Source organism: Emydura macquarii, unplaced genomic scaffold (genome assembly GCF_026122565.2).
Source record: "Emydura macquarii macquarii isolate MOO-44397 ecotype Brisbane River unplaced genomic scaffold, CSIRO-AGI_Emac_v2 contig_1027, whole genome shotgun sequence".
NCBI lineage: Eukaryota > Metazoa > Chordata > Testudines > Chelidae > Emydura > Emydura macquarii.
The window spans coordinates 4,786,931-4,804,095 of record NW_027131164.1 but is presented as its reverse complement, the minus strand read 5'-3'; the positions used below and the strand labels follow the sequence as shown (position 1 = coordinate 4,804,095).

At 38.0% G+C, this 17,165-nt stretch overlaps 1 protein-coding gene across 4 annotated transcripts in view; it reads right to left on the bottom strand.

Moving 5' to 3' along the window:
* The window catches only part of PUM2 (pumilio RNA binding family member 2), a 148,592-nt gene that overhangs the window by 115,072 nt on the left and 16,355 nt on the right, over positions 1-17,165 (bottom strand). For 2 of the 4 annotated variants that reach the window (XM_067544718.1, XM_067544721.1), the window contains exon 1: positions 15,501-15,611. The exons of 1 other annotated variant lie outside the window; for it this stretch is intronic. The gene's annotated coding sequence lies outside the window, so the exon portion shown is untranslated. Of the gene's footprint in view, positions 1-15,500; positions 15,612-17,165 lie in introns of those variants that run through there. One more of the 4 variants, XM_067544722.1, reaches the window with a different exon arrangement.

The window sequence follows — 17,165 nt, the reverse complement described above, 5'->3', positions numbered from 1 at the left end:
AGTAAGGTACTAATCAGCATGAATAAATTGTAGTATTGGGCTGATGAGCGTGTAATAGCTCTGCATTAAAGAGAACATTTGCTTATACAGGAGCAATACAAAAAATTAAACCTAGGAATTTTAAAGTTATCATCTAAAAGGGTAAAGATATGATCCTAAAACAATTAATTTTATTTCTGATTAGAATTTTAGGTATCAGATTATCCATTCTCAAAAAATCATGTAATCCCTCAATCACACTTGTTTTTCCAGTTATGCTGTGTCTTTCTCCTTCCCGTCATCTCTACAAACAATTGCATATACAACCATTGCTTTGCATTCCTCTCTTCCAATGCTGTCTTCAATACTTTTCAATCTGGCTTCCACTTTCTTCCGTCTACTGAAACCATGCTCTCTGGAACCCTTCATGGCCAAATCTCTGGGCCCCTTTTCTCCCATGGTCTTTAATAGGAATTGTGCCAGGGTGAATTTAATTTAGAGAATTAAATCTAATTCTTCCATATGACACAGCTGAGTATTGCAGAGTCTTGGATTAGTGTATTTTTGATACAGTGAAAAAGTAACAGGGATTGAAAATTCATGGCTCAGAGGACTAAAACCTGCTATTTTAAACTACTGACCAGTGCCAAAATAATAATTCTGGTGCAAAGAACCAGTGACTAATGTTAAGTATCTCAAGAACCACTGAGGTTTCCAATAGAATCATTAGTCTCCTATCCGATTTAATCTCATTTTCATAGCTAGGTTCTTGAATCAATGTGGCATTTCACCTGAAACCTTGGAATCTCAAATTGGTATGAAATGTTAATCTAACATAAGAATATTTGAGTATATAAAACTGGAGATAGGCTGACATGGTTTTCACAAATGTTTTCTTCAAAATATATCAATGAATATTAGGTATGTAAAATTGGTTTCATAAAAGAGTTACCTATTTTGAATTATACATTACCATCATTTATATTGCAATAGTGCCAGATCAGGATCCCACTGTACTAAGCACTAGATAAGCACATAAAGAGATGGTCCGAAGAGCCTACAGTCTAAGTTTGAGATGAGACAACAGCTAGATACAACAAACAGGCAGGAGAGTACAAGATAACAATTAGACTGTAGTAGTCAGAATGAAAAGCACTAGTCACAGCACACTGACAAGCATTTTTGTAGGCATCATGGTTGAGGACAGTTTTAAGGACAGTGAGGTGGCTTTGCAAATGTGCACATGGAACTACCCTCATGCACAAGGGACAACATGTGAGAAAACACCAAGATGACTGTCTGCAAATTTAACAAATGGACAACAAAGGCTAGAATCAATGGCAGATAGGAGGCAGGAATCAAAACCTTCCTGGTATTTAAAAAAGGATAAGTAGAGCAAGGAAAGGTCATGAAGGGCCTTGAAAGCAAAGATAAGTAGTTTGTGTATGATGTTTTGAAGGGTGAGCCAGTGGAGGAATGCACAGAGAGATGGCTAAAGTGACTCAGGTGATGATTAAGAAAAATTATCTTTGATGAATGCTTATGTGGGGTAAAATGGTATTTGATAAAGGTAACAGTGTTAATGTAATATACTTAGTCTTCCACCAGGCATCTGATTTGGCACTGCATGATATTTTGATTAAAACTTGAACAATGCAAAGTTAACATGGCACAATTAAATGGATTAAAAATTAGCTAACTGAAAGGTCTCTATATGTAATTGTAAATCATCATTAAGTTGGTACAATTTCTAGCAGGGTCTGCAGGGACTGGTTTTTGGCCCTACGCTATTCAACATCATCATCAATGACCTGGAAGAAAATATAAAATCATCACTGGTAATGTTTGCAGATGATAGAGATGGGGGGAGTGGTAAATACTGAAAAGGACAGGTCACTAAGTGTGATCTGAATCACTTAGTAAGCTGGGAGCAAGCAAACAATGTGTTTCCATATCGCTAAATGTAATGCATACACCTAGGAACAAAGAACATATCCCTTACTTACAGGATAGGGGATTCTATCTCGAGAAGCAGTGACACTGAAAAAGATGTGGGGTCATAGTGGATACTCAGCTGATCATGAGTTCCCAGGGCACTGCTGTGCCCAAAAGGGCTAATGAAATCTTTGGATGCACAAACAGGGGAATCTCGAGTAAGAATAGAAGGGCATTTTTTACCTCTGACACTGACTCAACTGCTGCTGAAATACTGTGTTCAGTTCTGATGTCCACATTTCAAGAAAGATGTTGAAAACCTGGAGAGGATTCAGAGAAGACCCACAAGAATGAATGAAGGATTAGGAAAATATGTTTTACAGTAACAGACTGAAGAAGCTCAATCTATTTAGTTTAACAAAGAGAAGGTTGAGGGGTGACTTGGTCACAGCCTACAAGTAGCTACATAGAGAACAAATATTTCTTGATGGACTCTTCAATTCAAGACAAAGGTATAACACGATCCAGTGGCTGGAAGTTAAAGCTAGACAAACTTAGGCTAGAAATAAGGCTAGAAAAAAAATACATTTTGAAGTGACGATAATTAACCATTGGAACAATTTATCAATGGTCATGTTGGATTCTCAATCTATAAATTTTTAAATCAAAATTGGATTTTCTTTTTATGTAAGATATGCTCTAGTTCAAAAGGAATTATTTTGGGGGAGTTTTATGACCTTTGTTATAAGGAAGTCAGACAGAATGGTTCCTTCAGGCCTTGGAATCTCTGAAGGTCAGGAAGGAGGTTGCAATTGTCAAGATAAGAGATTATGAGGGCCTGGACAAGAGCCTTAACCCATCCTGTTCACTAGATTCCTGAAAACTATTAAGAATACAACCCAAATACGTACGTACAAAACCCAGCATCCTATCTTTACCGCCAATTGACAGAAGGGTCGCTTGCAAATTTAAGATGTCATGATCTCTTAGAATGCCTTTCATTACAGTTTTAAAATAACATTACAACCATTTAAATGTCAGATATTTTACTTATTTCTGGTAAGACTTATTTGTTTCCAGAGAGTCAAAGGAAGCAATGAGAATCAATATTAGCCCAAGTTCTTAGTCAGTCAACTACCTTAAGTGTTTTTCTTCCACAGGGTCTCGAATTAAAAAGTTTGAAAACCACTGGATTAGATGACCCTTGCAGTCCCTCCTAACCCTATGGTTCTATGGTTATTTCTCTCAGCAAAATCTGAAGGCTGTTACAAATCTGAAGGCTGCTGCTATCACCAATTACTGTTTCCCCATTCAACAAGAGCTAGAAGAGCCTATTTAAGTTAAACAGAGAAAATACTAGGATTATTCTTTGTTCCAATGCTGCTGTCACCATCAGACAAACAGCTTCTCAGACTTCATTGTGAGAGGGAACTACAGCCCCGATAAAATATTCACTTTGAGTGTTATAATATTTATGAGTATTTTAAAATTTGTGAAAATAGATATGTATGTGTTTCAAAACTTGCTAGAGGTAGAAAACTTTGGAAGACAAGTGACCAGAAAGAAAGCTTTTGAGCCATGTATTAATTTAGCCCAGTGGTTCTCAACCTATTTACCACTGTGGGCCACATATGCAGCGCTGTACGTTATGTGGGCCGCATCCACACAATATATATACTATCTACATGTCCCTGAGGATGTCACATGGTCCACAGCTGTGTGCTGATTGGGCCGCAAGCAGCCCTCAGGCTGAGAACCACTGATTTAGATAAATTTATTTTGGAGAGAAAATAGTAAGTATATCTTAAAATGTTAAATCCATTTAGCATGTTAAAACTTCAATTTTAGTTTTAAAAAACTTTTGAGATACTGCCAAGGAATCCAAAAAGGTGATTTGCAAGCACACTGAAAAATGAAAAGGATTGTCACGCACACAAAACTTATCAGTTTCAGATGGAATTTAAGTAAAAATTTCTCATTCCTAGCTGTGAACTAAGAATGGATTACCAAGATATTGGCATTCTATTTAGACGACTGGATGTCATGGCTCTGTTCAAAAGGCAGATGATAATATTTTGAATGTTATACCCTGTAGCATATAAGATGACTGTCATCCTCCAGCACATGATATAATAAAACCTATCATTAACTTAAAAAAAAATGTAATTAAAAACCAGTTAAAATTCTGAGCTAGATTCCCAAGAACAATTTTTTAAGTATGGTATCTATACAATTGGAAGAATGAATGACTATGAAATTCCACTCCTGCTGGAATTATAAGATCATGTACAAGATCATTACAACTGATCATGTGGGAAATATTCACCTGATCTGAATGGCTAATTCCAACACAATGCTCCAAAGGATGGTGAAACTCCTATTCGGTCCCATATGGGAAAATTCCTTCCCAATCTCAAATCTGGCACACGTGTTAGCACAGCATATTTGAGCAAAAATAAATAAATAAATAAATCCATTTTTAAGCATACAATATTATTTAAAACCCAAGATATCACACTGTCCATTTATTCTTGCACTTGTGAGAAAATTCCAAATATTTTTGTCCAAGGAAGTGCTTCAACACATGTAATCTAAACCGCTGATTTTTACATTTAAATTCAATTTTAATATTGAAGTTTAAAAAATATTTCAATATTTAATTTTAATATTTAAATTTCTAATAATGACCGTGTTTCCTCGTAGCTGTAGTTCAAACCAATTCTTACTGAAGTTTCTGTGATCCCTTTTCGATACCTAACTGCAATAGATCATTAGCAGCTTCTCTTCCATGCTGTACAAAAAACTAAGCTCTTCAGCCTGTCATCATAACTAAGACGCTCTGCTACTTTTGATAAATTTATGTAGTAGTTGCTCTCTATACCTTCTCCAAAAGTTTGTATATTCTAGAAACAAGATGCCCAAAATAAGACAAGTTACTCCAACTGGCACCTCACTAACGCCTTGTACAATGGTGTAAATCATTTACATTCTCATTTATTGCATCACTGTTTATTATAAGTATAGGAAGCGTCTGGTAGTCTTTACTGCAATTGCTGTATTTTCTTGCATTCTTCCACCAAAATTCACTAACATCTGCTTTGTCTAGGATATGTGACGATCTTGAGGCATCTGAAAAGACCTTGTGTCTCTGAACTTTCTCCAAGGCACTTCCCTCTCAAAGCCGCACCTCAGCCATCTATGGCAATATTGCTCAAGCAGAGGACACTCATAGACTGCTGGTCACTGACTTATCAGGTCCCAGAGAGTTGTCCACTGAGCACAGTAGGAATTGCTGTAAGTTAATGGTGACCATTGTTAACCCTACAGAAATTTTAAGGGAAAGTTAAAGGGATGATGCTGGAGGATAGATGTCCCCCACATGGTTGAACCACCCTCTCTTGCTCTACCGTCTTCTTCAGGGAGAAAAACATAGAAATTGCCATACAACATCAGACCAGTGATCCATCTAATCCAGTAGCCGGTCACCATTAATAAATACTTCATAGTAAAATGCAAGAAACCCTGTGGTGGGCAATTCTAGAATTAAGGAAAGTTTCTTCCTAATTTTGTCAGTTAGTGGCCTGGATTAAGCATTGAAGCAGGAGGGTTTATATCCCTTTAAAAAAAAAAAAATAAGTGGACTGTAATGAAGAATGTTCTGTTTGAATCATACTATGCTCTAAAATTCAACAGTATCTTGTAACAAGGAGTTTTATGGATCAATTATGCATTTCCTTTAATCAGTTTTAAATGCACTGCTTTTCAGTTTTATTGAATGTCCCCTTGGTTCTTGTATCATACGTACAAGTGCTTCAATTCACCCTGTTTATCCTACTTATGCAATGTTATTTTTTATATCGCTCATGTTCTCTTTGTAAATGAAGTAGTCCCAGTCTCCTTTCATTATCTTCACATGGAAGTCCTTCCATGTCTCTAACAATTTGTTACCTGTCTTTTGATCTCTTCTATGTCTGCTGGATCTTCTATAATTACACAACCAGAATTTAATACAATTCCAAGAGATGGCGTACTATCAACTAATATAAATGGCATAATATCTTCAGTAAAGTTTCTATCCTATGTATTTTCTTTATTTTTCTTTTCACCACCATTACAAACTGAACTGCCCACAATATCAGACTTTTGTCAGAGTGGTTAACTCAATAATGCATATAATTCAAATTATTTGTTCCAAAGAATGCAATTTTACATTTGTGAATAAGGAATTTTCATTTGCAATTGTGCTCCCCATTCACCTAACTTCATTAAGTCTTCTCTGAAGTTCCTCACTCGTCTCTAGTTTTAACTGAAGTAATTTTGTCATTTGCAAATTTTCATCTCACTGTTCCCACTGCCTTCCAGATTATTGGCACACTAAGGTACTCCACTTAACCTTTTGTCATGTTAGAAATTGACCCTTTATTCCTACTATTTATTTCTAACTTTTGGATTGCGTCCAATCCACTACAACTTTTAAGTAGTCAGGGTGGACGGTGTGAAAGAGGTAGTTTCCTTAATATCTTATAGAGGATTTTGACAAAGGAGCATAACTAAGTTGTCCTTTATCCACTACTTGGGTGACAAATAAAGAATTCTAGCAGATCAGAACCAATTTCCTTTGGAAAAGATGTATTGATTTGTCCCTCGTCCTTCATGCTCACCTTTTATAATTCTATTTTAAAATTTTAATTACAATCAGTTTTCTTGCTACTAAAGACTCACTAGTCTGCAATTCCCAGGATTTTCCCATGTATTTTTTATTTTTTAAAGATATGTACACCCGCTACCCTCCAGTACTCTGCAATATTAGGTGATTTTAATGACACGCTGCATGTTTTTATTAACGGCTCAGCACTTCATTCTCAAGTTCCTCCAGAATACATGGAAAAATACGATCCAGTCAAAGTGACTTGTTGCTCTTTAATCAATTTATTCGAGCATCTCTTTTTCTAACTCAGTTACTAACACTGCTATTTTTATTGCCTGAAAAATCAAGGCAGTATTGTCCAGTATGGGTGACTCACTAATATTCTTTGAGTGAAGAATGATGTGAAAATTTTGCAGGGTCCTTGATCTCCAGAATTGACCCTCAACTCACCAGTCCTCTTGCAATGTTCTGATTTCTCTTATACTGAAAATTATTGATACTTGCTTTGTGTCTGACTATTTGCACTTTTGAATTTCTTCCAAGTTCACTAGTTTCCATTTTGCATTTTACCTGCAATGGTTTGTGCTCCTTTCTACTGACTTCACTGAGGCTGAGTTTCCACTTTCTGCAACTTGAACCTTACCATTTTTATCCATACTGCTTATTGTCTTTCCTTCCTGCTTCTTCTTTTGTTTAGGCATAGTCATACATTCTGTGACTAAGCTATGGTATGCTTAAAGTAATCCATACTGAATCTAAGGATTTTAATTTCCTCATTTCTGATTTAGAGTCTTTTTTACCAGCATCATTTCTGTGCAGTCTCTCTTTCTAAACATGTCAAAACATCCACCCCTTTCATATCTCACCTAAAATGCGCTGATTTTTCTAACCTATACATATAGAAAGGAATGGTAACTAGATTAAATTATTTCAAAGTCAGCATATTTTAGCCTTTAGATACACAAGATCTGTGGGGAACCTCACTCTTAAGTGCTGGCTTTTTACAAGATGCTAAATATGAATCTAATTTCTGTCTTCACAGCCCCACCCCAAAAGTAGCTATTCTGTGTGCATTGTGGCCCACAAAGAACACTCTGCAACTATTAAGGCACACAACTTTTTTAAACACATTAAGTATATCATGTTTACATTCACCTTTCTCTCCTGAATGAGTGTGGCAATACTCTAATGGCATTATTACAAAAGGCTAATCTGAGCTGCAGCTCTCTCTGCTCCCTGGGTGGGTGAGATAAGCTATTCTTAAATAAGTAAAAATTGGCACAACACGCATGCACACAGAGAGCATATCACCTTGCAAAACTGTAACAAAAATCTATCAGCCTACCTACACAATCTAGTTGCCCACCACTTATCAGGAAGTCAAAGATGATCGAAGAAAAGCCATTATGTTATCCCACATTCAAAAATATTACTTGCCCCAAGTGGGCAAGTAGAATATTGCAAAGGGCTTGATTTATATTTTAATACTATATTAAATATTATAGTTTATACAATATAAAGAAGAAGGTATGGGAAAAAGAGGATTTTATTTTGGTCTGCAGTTAACGTTACAGGAGAGAAAAAGGAGGAAGAATAAAAACAAAACCAAGAAATAAAATGACAAGAGAAATTAAGGTAAAGAACAAGAGTAAATGGATGAGAAAAATAATGAAGACATAACCGAGCTTTTAGGTTAATAATTTTTTTGTTTTATTCGTTTTGCTTCCTACATTTTACTTACTGCATTTCCTTGGAATATGTCCCATAGCCCTGGAATTTGGGCAGAGATAGAAATTGCCAATGAACCTTGTAACATGCCTAACTCAGGTTCATAGGAAAGAGCATTTTGTTTTCTGAATTTCAAGAGTAAATTTTTACCAAGAGAAATTAGAAAGCTCTAGCAGTTACACATTTGGAGCTAGATGTTTGCTATTTGAAACTTTGTGGGTAATTAGGTTTCATTACCTGCAAAAGAAGCAGGTAGTAACCTGCTGTATACTGTTCAGTTTAAACAAGAGGTACCCCTTGCTTAGTTCTATTACTTACATGTTTATAGTCTTGATAATACAAGTTTTTACCTGCAAGCGTAACAAGTAAGATTGTGTGCAAGAGCCATGTTACTTTTCATTAAGCCTATTATAATCTACTAAAACAGCTGGTTACCATCTGAGTTCAGATTGAGCGAACGAGTGATACTTGTAACATTCCTGAAAAAATCTAGACACATACTTTGGAAAGTAATGCTTATTTACTTTAATCAATGACTTTTTAAATGAACACTTAAAGTATTCTAATTTAACTGCTCAAAAAAACTGAATGGTTTACATTATGGAAAACCATATGCTTTGAAGCTACAGTTGATACAGAAAGACTAGTTTAACCCACATATCTTTCTGAAAGATGGATTCAAGAGAAAACATCAGAAGTTTTTTAATGAAAAAACAAATAAGCTACCTACCGATTGATCTACATGAATGCTATCTCCTATGGGCCAGCGATGTTTGCTGGAGTAGCCACGCAACTGCTCACCAACCTGCCTCTGGAAGAAATATCCAACTGTGGCATCATCCTGAGACCGTCCACTGAGGGGTATCTGGACATTGGAAGCACCTGACACTGCAGCTGTAGGAATGGTGTGAGGATTGTTTCCACCTGAACTGGGCCCTGAAGTTCCGGGCCCTGGCCCTGCTGTTGCTCCACCTACTGCTCCAGCTGGGGCAACCCCTACTCCAACCCCACTGGCTTCCTGACCAATGTTCGCATGCATCATTCCTCTGGTCTCCTGCCAGGCCACGTCATTCATGCCTAGGAGGACACATGGAATGCTCATTCCACGTAGAAACCTAAAAAGAAAAAGTCTTGATAACATAAAAGGCTTTCCACATGAATGTCTTTAAATATGCAGTTCTTATAATTAGGATTTCAAAAAAATCCAGACTATAAGAACAGTGTTCTCTGTTAAAGATATTGGCTTAAGTTTTTTCTATTTAATTAATTTAAAGAAGTTATCAAACTTCACTTCCGAGATAAATGCATAAATTATTTACAGGGTTGTCAGAGGCAATACATTCGTACGTTTGACTCCATACTATGTAACTATCCTTGCTCAAAATATAATTTCAGATCTTGCACTTAGTGACTTACTTTAAAAAAAAAAAAAAAAAGTATCAATTCACATGTAAATTTCTTCCTATTAGGTCCTATAACTTCTGCTAGCAACTTTGTTTTTCATAAACTATAAGCCCTTCCACCTAAATAGTATGGAAATCCCAATGCAGATACGTCACAAGTGAACAATCTTCAGTGTTGTTCTTGCAGTGTAAAATTTTAATATCAATTCCATATTATTTAAAAACACCTATGACCAAACTGGTAGTATATTTTGGCCATCCACTGACCACAATTTTAATCTGAGCCTGAAATCTTCAGTCAGTCTGCCAACTGACTTTTGAAGAATTTCACTTTTGGCTTGAAACAAGTATAACTAACAACCACATACCAGATTAAGAATGGATTTTTGTGTGTTTTATTGCCAAAATCTCTATGGGGGCAAAGTGATCATGCATTTTTTTGACTTTTTGATTTCTACTTTGTCCATTTCATCAGGTGCATTGTTAATCTTACAACAACAAGTGACATGAAATTCAAAGAGACCAGGAGCAGTACACAAACGTAAGCCAAAAATATCCTACAATATAATAATTTATGGCATCTGCAAAAATGGTCAGCATTATTTTCATTTTAAATATAATCTGGAAGCTTTACAATAAGTTTCATACCTTCCATAATCACTTAACAGGAACAATATAAAACCTGAATGGAGAAAACTCGTATGCGGAAAGCTCCTCACCCAGAATGGAGTTTTTTAATGTAAAATTGTGGACAACACGAGATCATGACCCCTTCTAATCCATCAATGCATACATATATCGTATTTCCAATGTTAACACCTCTTCCATGTACAATAATGAAAAAAGATCCACACTGCGGAATTGAGGTCTTTGCTATAACTCTGAATATGCTTTGGTTTATGGCCATTTACTCAGTGCTATTTAGATGTAGTTTTGTGATTACAATAGCAGTTTATTTTCCTAAAGTTGCATTCTATGAACATGGTATGAATCTGAGACTTCTTCAGACTCCACAACATGACAAGCCCCTCAAGGCAATATTCACAGAACTAAGAATTTCACACTATATGGAATACTAGAAATGTAATAATGCATTAACAATAGTATGCCTAAAAATTATGAATGTGATATAAAATGTGTAAGTTTTATTTTTCTTAAACATTCACAAAATTCATTCCAAGCAGCTCTGTGATAAAATGTACATTTGCACATAATGGCTCTATGACCCTAAATATACATGCTTAGCCTTTCATTGAACCTCAACATCACTTTTTTTTTTCCCTTTTAAAACACTAGCAGGCTTTAGTCCACTTTAAAATTTTGTATACTATTTATATATTAATAAAGCAATTAAGTAACCAAATTACAACAATAATTTTGGTACACCTATAATTTTAAAATTTATGCTCATTTCAATAGTGGGTGAGTAAGCTTTCATTTAAAAAGTAATTTCTGGACTGAGATTTTCTCTGTCAACCTTTACCATCCCTTTTTCCCATTCCTCACACAGAAAGAGAAAAAACAAAGATTTCAATGTATCCTATATGTTGATTAAAATATATCTGAGCTGCATTACATGATATTAATATGACCATCTATACTGAACAGGGAGCATGTCCAAGTCACAATATTTTGTTTTGGATTTATTCTTTCAAATTCTATTTGATAGAAGACCTGCACATATCTATGTCAATTACTCAGCTATAGAACTCAAAAGTTTTGCAGCTGCTGCATTTCAGAGAGCTTTATATTCCTCTCTCAAACCTCCATTTCATGATTTTCACAGGACCATGTCTCCAACATGTACATATTAGCTCTTAGAGAGCCACTTTCCAAATGGATAATTCATCAGGGCCTAAAAATCAACAGATAGATAATAAAATGGACACTTTGATGATACTTCTAAAGATATCTGGTTTTGATTCACCAGCTAGATATCTCTCACTCCAGTCTTGGAAATATTGCCAACTGATCTAGAAGCAATGCTGACAAGTTCTGAAGGGGAAACAGAGTAGGCCTACCTGTAAAATAAAGTCTCAGTAATACGTGAACTATTACCAGAAAGGAAAAATTTTATACACACCTATGGGAAATCACATGGAGACAGTTAGAACCTGAGTATACTTTAAGTGACTTGAAGGTGTTTTTATATACATACAGGTGTATAGTATTTCTAGTATCTTACTGCAAAGTGCCTTGAAACATTATTATTAAAGGCACTATACAAACAATTTGTTACAGGAGGAGAAAACAAGCCTTTCAACCATTGACTTCTTGTTCCATTTCACAAAGCTTGGGTATTGGCTTAGTGACAATGCTGGACTGGTTCCACTGTGTGGAATAAGCAAGAAAATTGTTGTTTTATGGGTGGAAAAACTTCACCCTGGATGAGGGAAGCATTTTTTCAATTAAATTTAAAAGAGAACAGAAAAAGGAGAAAGAGCAACTAATATAGCTCATGCTTAGGAACACAACTTATACAACCAAAATAGTATCTATATGACATACTCATCACACACTCTGATATTGTCATTTTTACAGTTTTCTTTTAGAAATGAAAGGTCTATTTTCTTCCGCTAAGAAAATGTGAAGTGCCAATATCATTGTTTAATTTAAAAAGTGATATTGCAGGACTTTCTCATCCCCCATACTTCATTGTTAATATCATGAATAATATTTACAAGTTTTTACTGCAATCAGGAATGACATCCAACATAATCCTGTACACCAGGAAGAAGGCATTATGGTATGTGAACAGGAATAATGAAAGAACCAACAGACTCTTTTTCTCTGTCCATTTAACAGCGTAAGAACATAAGAATGGCCATACTGGGTCAGACCAATGACCCACCTAGCCCAGTACTGTGTCCTCCAACAGTGGCCAGTGCCAGACACTTCAGAGGAAACGAATAGAACAGGGCAATGACCAAGTGATCCATCCCCCTGTCATTCAGCCCTAGCTTCTGGGATCTCTTAACATTTTTCAGAAACAACTGTACAAAGCAGAGACTTGAGTTTGCAAGATAAAGCATTTTAGAAAGTTTTGTACACACAAATTATTAGCACACACATACATGCACATCTAGATAAGGGGAAAATTGGACAAGAATAAAAGTGAAAAAACAAGAAAAATGCTATTAAGTTAGACTCATTCCCAGGTTTTCAACAAACTCCCTGCTAATGCTGTTGCTGTCCCCCCAAATGTCCAGTCATTCTCACATAACATAACAATGGGAAAGAAGTTACCTACTGTTTAATATACTACAAGCCAGGCAATAAACACCAATCTTAAACATATATTGCAACCCTACATTAAAACGGATTCACCCCTCCCCCACCGGACAAGGAAAAATGAGCTTTTCTTTCTACCAAAGAACATCAGCTATAATAGATTTCACTGAAGCTAACATTTAAGGCAAGTCAATTGCACTCTTCCGGGTCAAATGCCTCCAAATTGCACTACTGATAACTCAAACATTACAATGGATAACCGCTTCTCAGTTTTCATTATAATTGCCCAGACACCATTTTATGGCCTCCCTCCCCCACCAAAAGTGGAAAGAAAAAAATTCTAAAGATTAAAATAGCACATGTACACACACACACACACACACACACACGATATTCATGCAATAACCTGCAGAACCATGTGATAAAACTGCATTTATCAAGCATCTCCTTACTTGCATTTGCCCATTAGGTCTATCTCTTCTGGGATTACTTCTAACTTTCGAAACCCTTGAGCATCTTCAAGCAGCTGCCAGATGCTTTGTTTAAAAAAATAACCTGCCACAGGATTCAATTTTTCCCCCATCCTAATTTCCTTACCACCTTCACCTACCAAAAAAAATATTTACAATGGTACAATATGCAATCATGGACCAGTGAAAGATTTAAGATCCAACATCTCTTTATACCATTGCAAAAATGAGCCTTTCCAACAATACACACAATACTTGCTTCTAAACCCAGGAAGGTCCAGAAGCATGCAGACTTTAAAATCCTCCAGATATTAGCAGCACTATGTATAGAAAAAGGTATTTTAGGAATTGTGCTTTAAAAAAAAAAAAAAAAAAAAAAAAGATTTCAAAAATGTTTTCATTTTCCTCTCCCTTCAAGGCCTACAGTTTGAATCATGGTAAGTAAAGGAGCCTGAATCTTCAGTTGTGAGACACAAAACAGACCACTAATAAAATAATTAAGGCACACAACATTTCAAAAAGGAGTTTCTGTTAACATGTACCATATAGAAAATGACAAGTGTTTGGTGAAAAGGTTTTATCGGCACTCATTTGCAATGACCTACATAACTCATACATGCCATTGTCACTTGGTAGTAATGAGGCATCCCAAACTCAGTTGATAAAACCTTTATACCACTCCACTGTGTAAAACATGTCACATATTTTAGTGCTTTGACATTTTGTTTGCTTTGTACAGTATGCTTAGTACACCAGATCAGTATAAAATACTCAACATGCATGACTTTACTTTGACAGAATTAGACAGTTTGAAGTACACACACAACTTTATAGCAAAGCTAAAAAAAAAAAAAAAAATCTCTTGTGTAATGACAAATTTTTTAAAAAGTTATCAGCAATAATACAAAAAAGTGTGATCCACTCTGCACATAGTTGTATTGTGACAATGGTTCTATTTCCCAATAATGTTTTCTATTATTTTATTTGTGTGTACAGATATTGATCTATTTAAAGAAAAGAATAAAATCCAACATTTCATTGTGTGGAATCAACCATAAAAATGTGCATTTAGCCTTCTGACCCTCACTTCCCCCCCACCCCCAAAAGACTTAGGTATCAGGGTGAATAGCCTGTGATATACAGGAGATCAGACTAAATGGTCTAATGGTCTCTTCTGGCCTTAAATGCTCCGAAAGCTATGAAAAAAAACTCATTCACATTTCCAAAACATTTCCTGTCTTGATCTCACTCGAGCCCTTCAGTGAGCATTGTCTCCCAATTCCATACCACCCTTCCCTTCACCACCACAGATCTCTACCTCTCTACCTCTGCATCTGACGAAGTGAGCTGAGTCTCACGAAAGCTTATGCCTACAAAAATTAAATGTGTTAGTCTTTAAAGTGCCACAGAACTCCCGTTGTTTTTGCTGTATACAGACTAACACAGCTACCCCTCTGGAACAGAGCTCTGTGTTTTTCAAGCATCAATTCAGCTCTCTTATCTAAATCCCATCACATCACTTGGTGTAAGCTGCTCACCAACTCTTTTCTCCCGTCCTGTCCCAACTCACCCAAAGCGACGTAAGTTCCATCACCAAATGGGTGCGTTGTTAGCATCCTGTAAGGGTCACACAACACCACTCCCTCCACCACAACATACACCCCCTTCCCCCTACAGAATATCCCTTCCCCGCCACACTATACACTCCCCTCCTTCTCGCAGACTACCCTTCCATCCTCCCCCTACACACGCGCCTTCCTGCCCCCCCATCTTCCTGCCCCCCCCTTCCTCCAGGCCACCCCTCCCCCACGTACACCCCCTCTTCGTTCTCCCCTCCCCCGTCCCCACCCCCACCCCTTTGTGCTGCTCCCTCACAATGGCCTGGAGAAGGGCCCGGCCGCCGAGGCAGAACGGCACAACGGCAGGGGAGAGGACAGCAGCCACCCTCGACCAGGCCGCGACCGACCGGCCGGCCGGCCGGATGACCAGCCACAACATGGCCCCCGAAGCCCGAGACAAAAGGGGTCTGTAGCAAGGGGGCTCCGCCCGCCCGTTGCCCCCACCCTCCCCGCGGCCTGTGGCAGCCCGACTCCAGGAGATACTCACGGGCTGGCTGGCGGCGCTGCTCCCTGGAACAGAGCCGGACAGGGCCCTGCAACACCCCTGCCCCCGCCGCCGCCGCCGCCCACTCCGGGTCTCGACTCTCTCTCCTTCCTTCCTCCCCTCCCCCCCCAACCTCAGCCACCGCCAGAGACTCACAGCAACATGGCGAGAGAGAGAGACACACACAGAGCGGCAAACCCCCCCCACTGCGCAGGCGCGCTGCAGCCAGGGACAGAGTCGGAGAGGGGCGGGCCCTGGGAACTCTGACTCAAGTCCCTTCCGCCGCGCGCCAATCACCAGCGTGCGCGCGGCGTCTGCGCGCGCGGCGCCCGCGCTTTGGTGTTCCTGGGCGCGGTGGCGCGTGGGGTAGAAGAAGCGGCGGCGGCAGCGGCGTTCCAGACGTGGAACTCGGAGCGGCTCATTGTTCCATGTGCCCGTTTGCCTGTCTTCTGCAAAGCGTGGGATGATGCTTTAGGGCAAAAATGTTCATCCCATTTGAGGGATGTAAAAATGATGGGTCAGTCCTCAGATCATTCTGAAGTTATGGTTTCAGAAGAAACAAATCGATCTCACCTTTGTACTAGTTCTTTATCTCAAGCAGCATAACCCACACACGTGAACCATATATCAAATCGACCATCTAACCACAACATCAGTAAATAGAAGATTCACTGATATTTACTATATGGGGGGGGGGTCCATTCACAATGAACAAGTGTGTAATTTCAGTCTAACAACTAATTAGATTAAAAGCAAAAAACAAAACTACAGCCTCCAGGAAAGAACAAAATGTATTCCTAGTCTATATCCGGCTGCAGCAAACCTGGGATCAAAATGTATATATGCATACGAGAGCAGTTCATGACAATGTGAAGGTGCAGTATGGAGAAAAAAAACTCAGTTTCATAGCTACACATACAGCATTTTACAAAAATCTAGTAAAAATGTAAAAGTTCCAAACCCTGACAAAGCAGAAAAAATATAGATAGTCCAATGTTGGTAAACTATGTGTCAACACCTCCACTCTTTCAACTATTACATGACTACCAGTGGCCCCAAATCCCAGGCCAAGTGCCATCTCAAGTGATACCAAATGCTGAAAAGCCAGTTTAGCCAGCTAAATGCGGATTTCCCTAGCTGAGTGGGATTTCCCAGGTGGCACAGAACCAGTGCAGTGGTTCCCAAAGCACTGCCCTCAGAGCAGGGAGGCATAGCTAGGGGAAAGGTAGCATAGCAGAAGCATTGTCTGCTACACTCTGGCCATTCCCAGGTGACAAAACAGCTCCTGGGGGCCATAGGCAATGGTGCATAAATTACAGCAGTTCTCGGATTGTGAGAGGATTTGGGAACTTTGGCTGAAGTTTACAGCACCTCTAAAAAATCAGGCCCTTGCCATCTCAAATTGGGCACCTAAAATTGGTGATCATTTAAAAAAATTGCACTAACATCTCTTTCAATTTCTTCATTTGTCAAATGGGGGAAAAAATACCACTCTCCTACTGCACAATGGTGTTTGTGAGGATTAGCTAATGCTTGTAAAATGCTTTGAAGTGTTACATGCCAGTAAGTGCTAAATATTTTTTTGATCAGCATAAGTTTCAGAAATATATGTGATCTCTACCTGATCTGACTGGTCCTTTGTATTGAAGGACAGAAAAAAGCATATAA